The sequence below is a fragment of the Danio rerio genome, chromosome 7, assembly GCF_049306965.1.
Source record: "Danio rerio strain Tuebingen ecotype United States chromosome 7, GRCz12tu, whole genome shotgun sequence".
Classification (NCBI taxonomy): Eukaryota; Metazoa; Chordata; class Actinopteri; order Cypriniformes; family Danionidae; genus Danio; species Danio rerio.
In genome coordinates this window covers 3,979,836-3,995,000 of record NC_133182.1, presented here as the reverse complement: position 1 = coordinate 3,995,000, position 15,165 = coordinate 3,979,836, and the positions used below count along the sequence as shown (strand labels likewise).

At 37.6% G+C, this 15,165-nt stretch overlaps 1 long non-coding RNA gene across 2 annotated transcripts; it reads left to right on the top strand.

The window, feature by feature from the left end:
* The first annotated feature begins 2,145 nt into the window (after nt 1–2,145).
* On the top strand, nt 2,146–2,834 carry LOC108190601 (uncharacterized). Of its 2 annotated transcripts, XR_012382993.1 has the most exons (4): nt 2,146–2,235; nt 2,328–2,389; nt 2,474–2,512; nt 2,727–2,834. It is a non-coding gene; the product is annotated as an uncharacterized lncRNA (long non-coding RNA). The 2 variants fall into 2 exon arrangements; XR_001799804.4 differs by having other exon boundaries at nt 2,198–2,389.
* The last annotated feature ends 12,331 nt before the right edge of the window (nt 2,835–15,165 follow it).

Sequence of the window (15,165 nt, the reverse complement as noted above, 5' to 3'; positions counted from 1 at the left end):
TAAATTAAATCAACCGTTTATTAAATCTATATTACACGCTATTATACAGTATTATATTTTAATTAATGTAATCAATTCAGTTATTATAAATATACAATATTATATTGTCATTATTGTTTTAAATTATATATTATGTTAATATATTATGTTAGAATTAATAAACTAAGGTATATGCACCGGTGTGTTGCCTTTGCTCTGTTATGGTCAGAACTGCGTGTCTGTGTATGTGTGTGCGTCTCTCCGGCTCGGGTGTGGGTGTGTCGAGAGGCTCTGGCTGTGCCTGTGTGTGTGTGTGTGTGTGTGCGGGAAATTTGAACCGGTTGAAGCGTGCCTGAGAAAGATAAAATACATCTGATGGCTGTTACGCCGTATGCGTGTATCTGATAAGTGAACATTATGACATCGGTTGTTAAATAAAACGCAAACGTCCGTTTACATGGTTATCGTTCAGTCCGGCTCTTTCCGGCTGTTAAAGCGTGAGACTTTGTGTTTTTATATCTGTTTGCGTCTCTCTGGTACGGCTCTCGGTCTGTTTGTATGTCTCTCTATCTGTGCGAATGAGACAATGATTGTTCAACATTGAGAAATATTCATCCATCGTTATTATTATGGTTGTTTAACTTTATTTCAATGTTATAATAAAACAATAAACGATTAACTGTGTTGTATAATGTAAAGATTATCTCATGCATTTTTTAATCTATCTATGATGCAAACTGTGAATAAATGTTCAATTACAAATATTTTATATTCCTACACAATGAATATCAAATATTTAACTTTAATTAAATGTTATAATAAAACAATAAACGAATAACTCTGTTGTAAGACCCATTTCTAACGTAAAGTTTATCTCGTACAATTTTTTAATCTATCTATCTATGATGTAAGCTGCGAATAAATGTTCAATTACAAATAATTTAAAATCATACACAATGAATATTAAATATTATTATAAACACTCGACACGATTTGAATGTTATATTATTTTGGCTCAATATAGAGATATAGGAAGAAATGAATTCAAGAAACTGTAATTAATAAACCATCATCATTTTGGTATGATGTTTAACTCAATACCCCGTTGTTACATATTTTAATCCATGCTAAAGATAACCTCTTACATCATTTTAATGATTGCCGCAAGTAGGATGTATGTTGTTTACGTTAATAATCTGGCATACGTCAGATAATCATTACTGAACGTCTTGTTTTAGTCTATTTAATTTTATTTGATACAAACATTAAACTGCGTTTACGTTTCTTTGAATTTGGCTGTCTGTTATGCAAACAGTCGTGCGGCACCTCAGTCGAACTAATTTCCTCAGCGCTGCATGAAGCGCCTACAGGTCTCTACGATAAGGTTATAGCCGTTGTCCGTTGTAATAAACACAGTAAGGATCCGAACACATCTGTGAACACGAACAGCGGGTGGTTCCGCTAAGGTCTTTTGATGCCGATAAGCGCCATGGGTCTCTGAGCACAAACATAGACCTCTAGCGCCATCTAGTGTTTACTCAGCAAATACATAAATTCGGTTATTCCCTTATTTTCACCCTGTTAAATTAAATATGTTTAACCTTATCTAAATAATAAACGAGTGTATTACACCAACTTGGATGCAATAGTCTAAAAGACCGTATTAGCTACAATTATCATATTCCATGTTTTATCTAAACACATCTGATATTTTAATTAAAATAACCACGTATTTATGCAGCCATTAAAACAGTAATATTGCTTGTTAAAATGTTTCCGGATGCTTGATTATATCCGACTACAATGTTAGAAAATAACAATGTTTTTAATTTCATTCATATAAAGTGAAATGATTCAATATTAAAGATATGCGTTATATAATACATACACGACTATATATATATACTTTATTTAACCCTACATTCGAGTTATTCCATTACTTTATATCAGGTTTTAACGATACTGTTTAATAAATTAAATAATCTATAAACTAGCTGTCATAATATATAAAAGATATTTTTATTTCTACTATTATATAAAAGTCCGTGTTTGTGATCTTGAAAGTAATACATTCGAGTAGTTTTTATGGTTCTTATCTCTCTCCGACACCTGGGCACGACCCCCACATCTTTATACTTAAATACAGCAGACAACCAAGGGAAAGTTATTCATCTGGTCATCGCCTGTTGATGTGATTCGTCTCCTTCACAACCTCTTCTAGTCTACACTAAACTTTTTGAGGAAGCATGGCTCGTCGTAAGTAAAATAATATTATTATGCTGTAATACATTACATTAAGTAATACTTCGTCAGTCATACTGTGACCTGAAATATTTTCAATCTATCAGCTTTTATGTTACAGAATTAAATTCATCAGAGATTGATGCTTTTGAAGCCATCAACCAATTCTGTGAGTAAATACTGTTTTATACGGATATTTTATATGTTATATAAACGGCTGTTTTAAATCATACATTTCTGCTTTATCTCGTAGCGTGGCCTCGATCCAATGCTGACGCCCAAAGGGAAGAAGGTAAATGTTTTATTTAAATAAAAAATTCTAGGCCCTTTGTATCCTAGCGTGTATTCGAAACCCGATTAGAAAACACACGTGGCCCGAAGACGAGCGCTTTTCATACAGGCCACAGAAATAGTCGTGTGATTTTGGTCATTCAGTATCTCTAGAATGCTGCAGCTATAGATAATCTAAACGTTATTAATACAATATTTTCACTTTTATGTTTCAGATATAATCGAGGTCATTGATTTAACAGCGGAGGACGAGCAAGAAGCCACCGATCTGGTCCAAGCCACGTTGGTCAGCTCGACACGGCCGGAAAAAAGACGCCTTGATTATAACTTTAGCCCTGTTTCAAACAAGAGGCTGAAAATTTATACCGACGTACAGGATCAACATATTGAATACGATGGTGATGATGAAGACGAAGCTCGTTTAGGTAATGTATTATCTTGTTTTATACGGTTTAAATCTATGTAATTTATAACTGTTGAATTGTGCGCCCCGTCCATGCTGAATGTTTCATGCTAGAGCTAGTTTGAATTTTTTTCTGAATATGCACTATCTGCTTCTACTCTCGTTCCGCGATCACCGGATACCAGCCCGCTCGGACCTCGGGAAAGTGTTTTTGAAATACAACAATGTAAGTGTTTTATTAACTGTGAAAATACATTAATCGGATATGATGTGTACACATTTCTGTTAATTTAAATTACATTATATATGCATTTCTCCTCTAGTTCCCACGTCTCCGGCTAGCAGCCCCAACGGACCTTCTGAATGCAGTATTGAGGCACAACATTGTGAGTGTTTTATTTTATTAAATGTAAAATTACGACTTTCTAAACAATATATTAAAGACTTTTTCTTTTTAATGATGTTTTAGCACCAAGCCCTCAACGCTGGTCGGATGACGGTGAATCCAGCGATGGTTATGCCTCAACGCTAGGTGGCGGTCGCAGTCCTGCATATACACCATACCCGTCTTTAGTAGTAGAAGAAGAAGACGAGCCGGAAAAGGAGGAAGAAAACAATCATGGCGGCGACCACGTTTTCCAACCACAACAAACCGATGATCTCACACTAACAGGACCCAGCTCTATCGTCGAACCCGATTTTAATCAACTAGTTCTGTTTTTGATTGTACATTTTAAAAGATTTTCAATTTGAGTTTACAATTAAACATTGTATTTGGTTTGTTTCATACTGTTTCAATGTATACATTTAATCATCTTTGATTAAGATATAAATTCTATTCAATATTATTAATACTGTTTTAGTTATTCAATTAAAATATTTCTATTTCTTTAATTTTTTCTGTTTTACATTTTTTAAAATTCAATTCTATATTGTTTAATACTGTTTTTAGTTTCACATTTAAAATATCTGATTTGTTTATTTCTGATTTAGTTTTAAATTGGTTATTTCTATCGATTCATACTGTGTATTTCTTTACAATTATCTTTTTATACCATTACTGATATTGTTGTTAATGCCTTTCTAATAAAATAGATTTAGATTGTGTCCGTTTTATATGAATAAAATATAAAATAATAAAAAACAATAATATAACCATAAAGTATATCTGAAAATAAAATTAATAAAACAAGCCAGGTGTACAACAATAAATAAAATAAAGAAAATATTAACACATTTAAAAGTAATACCCGAAATAATTAAAAAGTCATACCTAAAATAATTAAAAGTAAAGAATAAAAAATAAAATATTAATAATACTAAAACAAACTTAACTATAAACAATCAATAAAAACAATAATATCAACATAAAAATTAAAAAGTAAAGAATTAAAATATTAATAAAACTAAAACAAATCTGATTATAAATATTAAATTAAAAATTAAAATAAAATAATTTTAAAATAAAGGATAAAAATAATTTTAACTAGTCAATAAAAATAAAAGTTTGTAAAAAATATTAATTAAACATAACTATAAATAAAACTAAAAGATTAAATAAATTCTATGGTACGATATTCAATAAAAGTAATCATTAATTTAAACAATAAAGTAAACATTTTAAATTCAAAATAATAATCAAGTAAATAAAATAACTGTAATGGGTAACGTAAATACCTCAGATGATGCACACAAAAATCAACCAGATCAATCATTATCTGTTACACCACAAAGGTCTATCGATCCTGACACAGATAGATTCTTAGATGATTTGCAGTTAAATTCTATGGACGATGCTTTTAACTTCGATTCTATATTAAGTCCAAATTTAGATGAGATGGATCAGGAAAGTGAATTTAATTTATCAGACTACGTACAAACGTTATTATCTACCGAACAGGGCGGTGGGGCACTAACTCAGGATGCCACTCCTTATAACGACACTAACGGTATGCCGTCAGCTATCGCGATTGATCATGAACAGCCGACGACTAGTCGTGCGATAAATGATACGTGTAATAACAAAACACCGCACCCGGCCGTCGACAATGATCAGCAACCATCAACATCCGCTAATGTTGAACCTTTAGGTCAACAACATATCGACATTGAAACATTGTTGAGAGAAGGTGGTAGTGTAAATGAATATCACGTTTTACCAAGACCTCGTTTCAACAGCGTATCGCTGCGTAGGTCTTTAAATATGAGTGAAATAAGATCGCAGGATTTAGCGACGTACCACATACGTTTACACAATACAATGGATGACATAGTGTCATTTGCTAGACAGATTGGCGGTGACGGTAGCGTTATCAATTTATGCCTTAGAACCCCATCTCTGAAATCCGATGTAAACGCTGTTTTAACACCGAGTAATAATTATGACGTTAATCTTTTTATGGACCAAATTGTGAAAATTCTACAGAGCGATGACCAGTTAGCAGCTAACGAAACTGTCGAGATTGAAGCTGATGTTGTAATGAACAGACTAGGAGGCGGTCGTCGTAAACTCACTGATTTGGCATTTGATCAGGTAATCAAAAGAAAAAAAACGAGCTTGTTTATACCTACAAACATATCAAACAAACTATGCTTCTCTATATGTCTAGCACATTTTCTAGAGCCTGAATTACCTGAGTGTGAATTAGAAAACCGTGCAGCGATCATACACGATAAAGCTGGTCTTGCTATCCAACAGGAAGTAGGTCTTCACGACATTGATAGATTTGAACGACTGTTTGATGTAAAAATTGTTGTTTTTTATAGGTTAAACACTGGCGTGTTACAAACCTACGTAAATAACAAAGAGCCGCACCCCAAAACGTTGTTCCTTTATCTACAAGACGAACATTACTACATGATTCTCAATTTGACATCTTTCATAGGCGCTAGCTATGTCTGTGAATTTTGCTATAAAGGGTTCTCGAAGCTTAATCACCACCAATGCGATTACGTCTGTAATGTCTGTTTTGACAGTGATTGCTACAAGCATCCTAAAAAAACCATCCATTGCCGCGATTGTCTGCGTTATTGCAAATCGGCTTACTGCTACGATGCTCACAAGACAAAGGTGCTTGAAAGAGGTAAAGTGCCTTGTGACATTATAAAATACTGTAAGCAATGCGGTAGACGTTACGAAAAGTACCGGTCTCCGCATGTGTGCGCCCCTATCCGTTGTTGGGCATGCCGTGAAGAACTTACCAGCGCAGGGGTGCATGAATGTTTTATCAAGCCTGAAATACTCAAAAAACCACAGAAAAAATATGTTTTTTACGATTTTGAGACCCGTTATGAAAATGGTAGGCACGTTGCTAATTTTGTCTGCGCGATAACATTTCGCGGTACAAGATTTGTAGCTGAAGGAACTGATTGTGTTGAAAAAATGATTACGCATTTCAGAAAACCCAGATACAAAGGCTACTGTTTTATAGCTCATAACGCGTCCAGATTTGACTAATTCTTGAATATTACTGCAAAGCCGGTCTAAAAATGGACATCATCATGCAAGGTTGTAAATTAATATTAATGATCGATGATGTGTTCGAACACCGCTACATCGATAGCATATCATTCATCCCGATGGCTCTATCGAAGATGCCCGCGGCATTAAATCTCACCACGACGGAGAAAGGTTACTTTCCGCATCATTTCAATAGAAAAGAAAATGAGAACTATATCGGTCCGATCCCAGACAAAAAGTTCTATGGGTATGACAACCTATCTGAAAAAGATCGTGCAAAGTTCGACGCATGGTACACTATTGCTTCACGTTCGGTCTTTGACTTTAAGGAGCAATTATACCAATATGGTGAAAACGACGTTATCTTGCTACGCGAAGCGTGTATGAAATACCGCGAATCCTTCATAGAGTGTACTCAAATCGATCCGTTCAGTTTCACGACTCTTGCGAGTTGCTGTATGGGGGTCTTCAAAACTCATTATCTCGTAGAGGACACTGTGGCTCTAACCCACAATAATGCGTACATTCAACAAAATAAGACGTTCTCAAGCGTGTCGATCGAATGGTTGGAGTATGTGAAAAAGTCTAGAAACGTCGACGTTCATCATGCTCTGAATCATGGTGAAATGCAAATCGGTAAATTTTTCTTAGACGGTTATTATGAACAGGGCGGAGTTAAGTATGCTCTCGAATTCAACGGTTGTTTCCACCATGGGCACGAATGTCGCTACGAGCCCCACGACCTACACCGACTGTCGTTGGTCCCGTACGGTGTTCTCAGAACTCAGTCTGACGAAAAGGTCGAAATTCTACAAAGTCTGCATGGTATGAAGGTAGAGGTTATCTGGGAATGTGAATGGACTAAGATGAAGCAGACAAACGCTTCAGTGATCGAATTTATGAGCACTTATTCGGCTCCCGAGAGACTGAAACCCCGATATGCTCTTTTTGGGGGGCGCACGAATGCTTATAAGTTGTATCACAAAGTGTCCGATGGCGAGAAGATCAGTTACCTGGATTTTACGTCTTTATACCCGTTCTGTCAATCAAGAAAGAGTTACCCGATAGGTCACCCGGAAATAATTTTCCACGATTTTCAACCGATTGAAAATTATTACGGTCTTATCAAAGCCACAGTGTATCCGCCACGTAAATTACTACACCCGGTCCTACCTTACAGATGCGGTGGTAAACTCATGTTCCCGCTATGTCGCACATGCGCGCATGCAGAAAACCAGACATCATGCTGCGATCACACAGATGACGAGAGGGCTCTTTCCGGCTGCTGGGTCAGTATTGAGCTCTTAAAAGCGATCGAGAAAGGCTATGTAGTCGTCAAACTCGACGAAGTTTGGCATTTTCCTGTAAGGACGGATAAATTGTTTAGCGAATACGTTAAAACGTTTTTGCGTTTGAAACAACAAGCATCCGGGTACCCTTCAAACGTAGTCACCGATGCTGAAAAAGAGACTTATATTCGCGAGTACTACGAGAAAGAGGGGATTCAACTTGACCCGTCAATGATTTGTCATAACCCCGCCCAGCGTGCCATAAACAAGCTATTGTTAAACAGTTTGTGGGGGAGGTTCTCTATGCGTGAAAACCTTCCAGCTACCAGATTGGTGCATGACCCTGAAGATTTCACCAGGATCGTTTTTGGCAAAACTAATAATTTGAAATATTTCACATTCATCTCAGATGATGTGGCTATCGTCCAGTATCAACAGTCTCAAGACACTCCAAGTACTACTAGCGACATTAACGTTTTCGTGGGAGCCTTCACGACGGCGTTCGCCCGGATGGAATTGTACAATTTGATGGACAAACTCGGCGATCGTTTGTTATACTCCGACACGGATAGCGTTATTTTTGTATCTAAGGATGGCGATTGGATACCGCCTCTCGGTGATCATTTGGGTGAGCTGACGGATGAAATAGGTGATGGTGATTATATTACTGAGTTTTGCTCCAGCGGTCCAAAATCATACGGGTACCGTACCGCCGGCGGTAAGGTTTGCATGAAAGCTAAGGGTATAACTCTGAATGCTAAAAATTCAGAATCGATAAGATTAGACACATTGATTGGTCTGGTTGACGGATATGTGACATCCGGTGATGACACTCAATACATTTTAGCACAGGCTGACAACATTGTCAGGAATAAAAAACAGCTCACGCTGCACAACAAATCAGTCGTTAAAAAGTTCAAGGTGGTGTATAACAAACGTAGACTTTTACCCGATTACACGACTCTGCCATATGGCTTTTAATTCAATGCATAGAGGAATGCGTGAAGCGGTTGATTTTGATTTCAGGCTTCAACATCCGTTTTCATGTGTAATAAGCGGACCATCCAATTCTGGAAAGTCCTTTTTTGTGAAAATGCTTTTGGAGAATGCTGTAAATATGGTTTCTAAAAAAATTGATAATGTTGTTTTTTTGTATGACTGTTGGCAACCTTTGTATGATGACTTGTTGAAAATGTATGACATTAAATTTGTTGAAGGTATACCTCAGAGTCTGAATGATGATCATTTACTACCGCGTGATAAAACAAACTTGTTGATTATCGACGATATGATGAAAGAAGCTACTGGCAATTCTGAGATTGAAAAAGTCTTCACGCAATACGTGCACCATCGTAATCTCTCTGCAATTCTTATCGTGCAAAATTTGTTTGTTCAAGGCAAATCCAGCAGAACCATTAGTTTAAACACAAATTATTTAATTTTGTTTAAAAACCCTCGTGATGCAAACCAAGTAGCGGTGTTGGGTCGTCAGATGTATCCTGGTAACACAAAATATTTTATGGAATGTTATCATGATGCCGTCAAGAGCCCTTTCGGCTATCTCATGATAGACTATAAAGCTAAAACTCCGGAACAATATCGTCTCAGAACTGGTTTGTTTTCAGATCGCCAGGTAGTCTATCTCCAGAAAAAAAGAAGAACGTAATAACGAACCATGTCCTCACGACTGTGTAAACATCTACCTGTATTAAAAATGTTACATAAATCTAGTCCTAAACAAAGACGACTTATTCTTCAGTCGGCGTCTGACGAACTCATTTTAGCGCTGTGTGAATTAGCTCTCAACATCCTACACGGAGTTATCCCTATCAACAGACAGCAATATAGAAAGTTGAAAAAGAAGAGGGCTGAGATAAAATTGCTTGCTAATAAAAAAATCAACATTTCGTCTAAGAAAAAAGTCTTTAACCAGACCGGTGGATTTCTTTTGCCGCTGCTAAGTGTCGCTATACCATTTATTTCAAGTTTGATTGCGTCTAGACAGAGTTAAAGGATGGAGTATGCCGAGAAAATGTACCTCGTACCACAGAATCAGCTGGATAAAATACAATCAACAAATACTCGCGAGAACATTCAACAGGTTGCAGAGAATGATCTTGATACGGCTATAAGAAATATTTTACTCAGGACCGATTTGGATCAACGTGAAAAAGTTAAACTTTACTCAAACATCTTAACCAGATATTTAACAATTGTTAAGCTAGGCGATCGCGAGAGTAGTGTTTTAACACTCTCACTACCGACCGACGAGCACGATCATAAAGTTATCTCTCTGGAAACACATGGTGAAGACAAGCCAAAAGATGTTGTGACGTCTGAAGTTCTAAAGAACGTACCGTCAAAACGTGTGAAAAACAGCAAGTATATATTAGACAAAATGTCTAAAGCTAAAGATCTCACCTCCTGGTCCGAGTCTGGTGAGTTTGTGTTTAAGGGTAAAGCCATACCTGGTTCGCACATGCTCGATCTAATAAACAACGTTACAGCACCGCAACAAGTACGAGATGACAAAAGACCTAAAGGTTGGACTGAGTTTCTTCAAGCATGCGCAGAATTAAACATACCTTTTTCGACCGTGCCAAACCAGCAAGTTAGGAGTAAGATTAATAGTTTAAAAAATGATCCTATTGACGATGATCATGAGCCTCTGTCTACTAAAAAAACTCGTAAAAAGAGAAAAAGCCAACAAAGGACACAACTGATGGATGAGGACGTGTTTGTTTCACCGACTCGTGAAAAGAGTCGATGGTTAAATTTTTAAATGTTTTATGTTTGTGTATCACTATATTGAAATAAAAATGAACAAAACAGATGATGATTGTAAGCTGTTTTTATTACTCATTAAATTGATTTATGCATCATGAAAGAATCACAAGTCTGAACACAATGGGTACACAAATACATGTTTTCGCTACATACATTTGATTTTAGTTTTTTCACAAAAAGTTCAACCATTTTGTCATTTTTAACATAATTTTTACTATACAGTTTCATCAGATAACTGTAGTCACGACCCCTAGACAGATGATACAAGAAAAAAACACAGTGCTGACCACACACATTTGACATATAGTCCTGAACACGTTTTGTAGAATATCTTGTCACTGTAGTATTTGTCATTAAAAAGTTTTTGATGGATATTGGAAACCGATCGCTGTCCGGTTTGTTGCCGAAACTGTCAAAAAAACATCCGGTACCATCTCGCGATAAATATACAGCTAACCAATGTTCGCCCGGTAGGTCTGAAGGGTGTGTGTTAATAATAACCATCGTCGGTAAGTTTGTTAACGGTCTTTCAGGTAGTTGATCAGACGGTAGAGTTCCAAGAAAATGAGTGTTACATGTAATTTTATCCATAATAGCGTTTAACTGTATGGTGTTCATAACCGATTAATAGTAATCAACCAAAATCTGCCTTCGGTTAGACACCTCAATGATACTGTCAAACACAGAGTAGATGATGAGGTTTATGGTATTTGGCAATGGCTGCCTGAAGCGGACTTCGAGTCTGATATTTCCAGACTTTATAAGCGATACGTGTTGTCCGCAGTCTTCGTCCGGTGTAAGGTTGAACGCGTAAAGGGTATATCCCCTGGAGAATTCAGATCTGCTGATAGACAGAGCGTGATTTTTAAGATGTCTGCCGGTAGCTGATACGAGTTGATAATATTCTCGCACCACGGAACCGTCTGTAAAATTTGGCTGCAGAGGTTTAGCAGGAATTTGTTGACCATCGACGTAGATGGCTAGGAACTCCAAATCGTAATGATTGAACGCAAATGGGTTTTTATCATAAGAACCGGTAAATGCATCGTTATCGGTCATCCCCAAGACTATTGATTTCGGTAAAGTACCCAAAAATAGATTTTCCTGATTTGAAACTCTGGCTCCTTGGGGTATGGAGAAATTTTTCAGGCAGACCCTGTCAATCGGATACTTTGCATTGGTCGAGAGTAACGCCTGAGCATGGGCCAGCCGAACGTTCGGTGCGACTGATACTTTCTTGACAAATAGCGATGCAGACACAATCTTTAATTTATAGGCTATGTCATCACTCCTCATCAGACAGAACTCATCTTTACCTCTGATCATGCGTATTTTTATATCGACGCCATTGAGCATTAATTTTTCTTGGAAGAAAATATCACTGTGAATAGGACCCATCAGCTCGACAATCTTACTCTTGCTCGTGTATGTTGACCTTCTCAGCAGACCCTGGTTATTGGCTAATGGGTCTTTGTCATCCATATGACCGGCCGTGTCTTTGAAGAAGAGACCGGCGCTGAATGACGATTCCAGCGTGTCTTTACTGTAGTTGATGAGACTCTCGATGATACAACGGTAGGGATGTGTGCTTGAGCTTTGGGAGATTAACCGATCGCCGAGACTGACGTCTACTTGTGAGAAAATGGTGGCCGCCGGGTAATTGATTAATCCGACTTTTGCAGGATCAGCTATTTCACCACCATTAGGCTTTGTGATTTTCAGTCTTAGATGTAGCATTGTGTTATTTAGATCGATGTATTCCTCGCCAGATCCTGCTATGAAAAACTCCAAAGGCGACGAATCCGAGATGGCCGATAGAGGGGGTATCTCCACATACGTATTTTTCTCTATAGCCGTCTGTGTAAAAGGTACTGTAAATAAGTCAAGCTCCGACTTGATACACTCTCCAGACATGCGATGCAGTAGAGCCATGTTAGAAAATGGTGTTTATGTTTCTTTTAGCGAAGGTATTTCGTCTCACAGTCTTCTTACGCTTCCTGCGTGTGAGTGACAATTTCCTGACAGTGCGCTTTTTCTTTATAGGGTGACCACGCCTTCTGACCCCTGGTGGTTTAGACGTTCTCTTACGGGCCATGACCATAAGACCTGAACCGTCTTGCTGCCTATCGTCACGAGTTCTTGACAACACGTTTGAAATAACGTCCGATGCTATGTTTTTTGCAGCCGCTTTCAAGTGAGGCTTAGCGATGTTGAACCCTGTTTTTAACAACGGCACAGCCATTCTAAACAGACCTCTAAATAACCCACCGAGGCCTGATCCGTACATGACGGCGCCGCCTGCATACCCGGGGAGTCCACCTCCAGCTTGATTTTGGTAGTAGTTGACATAATCGTTGATTTCGCCCCGGTGTGTATTGTAATAAGGCATTTTAAAGAGCAGACTGTTTCACCGGTCTAAAATGTAGTTTCACTGTAACTTTACCGTAAGCAAATCGGACCTCTCGGTTTTGATCGTCTTTTATTTCTAGTTTTATGTCTGTGATGATCGATTTGTTGACCGATGCGTAATGCGGTTTGTCGTATCTGACACTGACGATGTCGTTGTTTTCACCCGTTATATGTACGCATCTTAAAAGTGGTACGTAGGAATCACCGACTGATTGGTACTCGATGATATCAGAGTAGACATATAATGTGTAGAATCCACCTCTGATGTCGGCTTGATGGGGTGCATATGTGGTGATGGTCTTGGTAAAATCAGCTTTTTCATGGTAGGACGAATGACCTAGTCCCTCTTCAGGTCTCACTCCTAATATAGCACCTAGTTTCTCATAGAAACCTATAAATACGGTAGGTTTTGCAACCAGACTAATTTTATTTTTTAATTTATCGTAAAACAATATCCCTGTTGGTTTGATGGTATCGTTTATCATTTTGATCACGGCCGGTATATCCTTGTAGTATCCTCCGGGTATTTGATACCGCCTCGAAACAAAGAAACCGGGTATAACTGTAAGTGCATTTGTTTCTAGTTTTTTTCTCTCTTCATTATCAGGGTCAGGGTATGTGTTTAGGTTGAATATACCATCATCGTCTGTAATGTTATACCAACTTCTAGGATATTCAATTTCAGCGAGACCTACTTCCCATTCCCCTTTCAGATGTATAGTTTTAGCCAAATTAGTCTTATAACTAGATATACGGTTTTCAGGATAGACGGATAAAGATGCGTTGCATGGGAGCGTAACGTAGAAACCGTTGTTATCCATAGCTAGATTGTACAATAATAAATAGCATGAAAAAGAAAATGGTAATTTAAGGTTTTTGCAAATCCATAAGAGCTTTTTTGTCTATATAGCTATTAAATTTAGAGGGCCATCCCAACCATTTCACTAAAACGAGTGTAGATCTTCCTTGCTTTTTCTCACCTAAAATTTTTTCCACTTTGAACGATTTGTTTTTATTCACAAATATTTTCTGTATCTCTTGCTCATAAAAAACTCCGTCGATAACATCACCGTCATAATCTTTGAGCCTGTAGACGGGTGGTTGACGCTCTATACACTCAGAAACGGTGAAAAATTCTTCGGTGTAGTTCTGTTCATAACCTTTGGCAAACGGTCCTCTTACTTTAGAAATCCTTACCACATCACCAACTTTGTATTTGAACACCGGTTTCTGAATCTTTACGTTGCCGTAAGAGTTTTGAAACACCGTAGCTTCATTTTCTTTGCAGACATCAATGGGTCTCATCTTGATAGTCTTGTGATAGCTGCTGTTGTAACCAGTCATAATATCTTGTAAGACATCGATGTATCGCCGGGAATTAGTAGCGGTTAGAAAACGCCACATTCTACTTTTTAATGTTCTATTAAAACGCTCCACAACACTGGCCTTTAAATCAGTAGCTGTTGCGAAATGGTTAATATCGTGTTTTTTCATGAGATCTTGAAAATGTTTATTGAAAAATTCCTTTCCCTGGTCAGTCTGCAACTTTCGCGGAACGCGACCCTCCTCGAGTATAGACTCGAACGCTTTAGTAACTTCGATACCACTCTTATTCTTTAACACCCGACTCCAGGCATACTTGCTGAATATATCGATACACGTCAGCATAAATTTATTACCGTCGTTTTCCGTAGAATAGGCTGACATATCGACGAGGTCGGCTTGAAACTGGGTATCAACTCCGTATACCACAACTCTATTTCGCTTGTATTTTATTGGCGCTGTTTTATGCAGAGTATATGCATCTTCCCCGGCCAACCAGGCCGATACCTGTTTATCACTTAGGCGGACTCCACTGTCCTTAAACACGGCATCTTTTAAGCGTTTTTTACCTCCTAAAGCGCCTGGGCTTGATGGATCATAATAAACTTTCTTCATGATATCAGACATGTCTTTGTTTTGATGGTTCTCAAAGAATAATGCAAAACATTGGATGTACGAGTCTTTTTATTTAAAGCATGGAAACATACATGGCATAAAATCAGAAAATGATTACATAACGACATTACATACTGTCTAGGTAGCAAAGAAATTGTACACATGATGACATGTTTTTATCTAGAATGTAAGTGACCAAAGATTCAACAATTTCAGCTATGTCATCAACATCGTTTCTCTCAATCAGCGATATACATACATCACACACATAGGTAGTCATACACAGGACATCACCGACTCCAAACCGATCAGATACTTCAGACATGGCATCTAGAACTCTTTTAATCATAAAACAGGTTGGTTCGGTA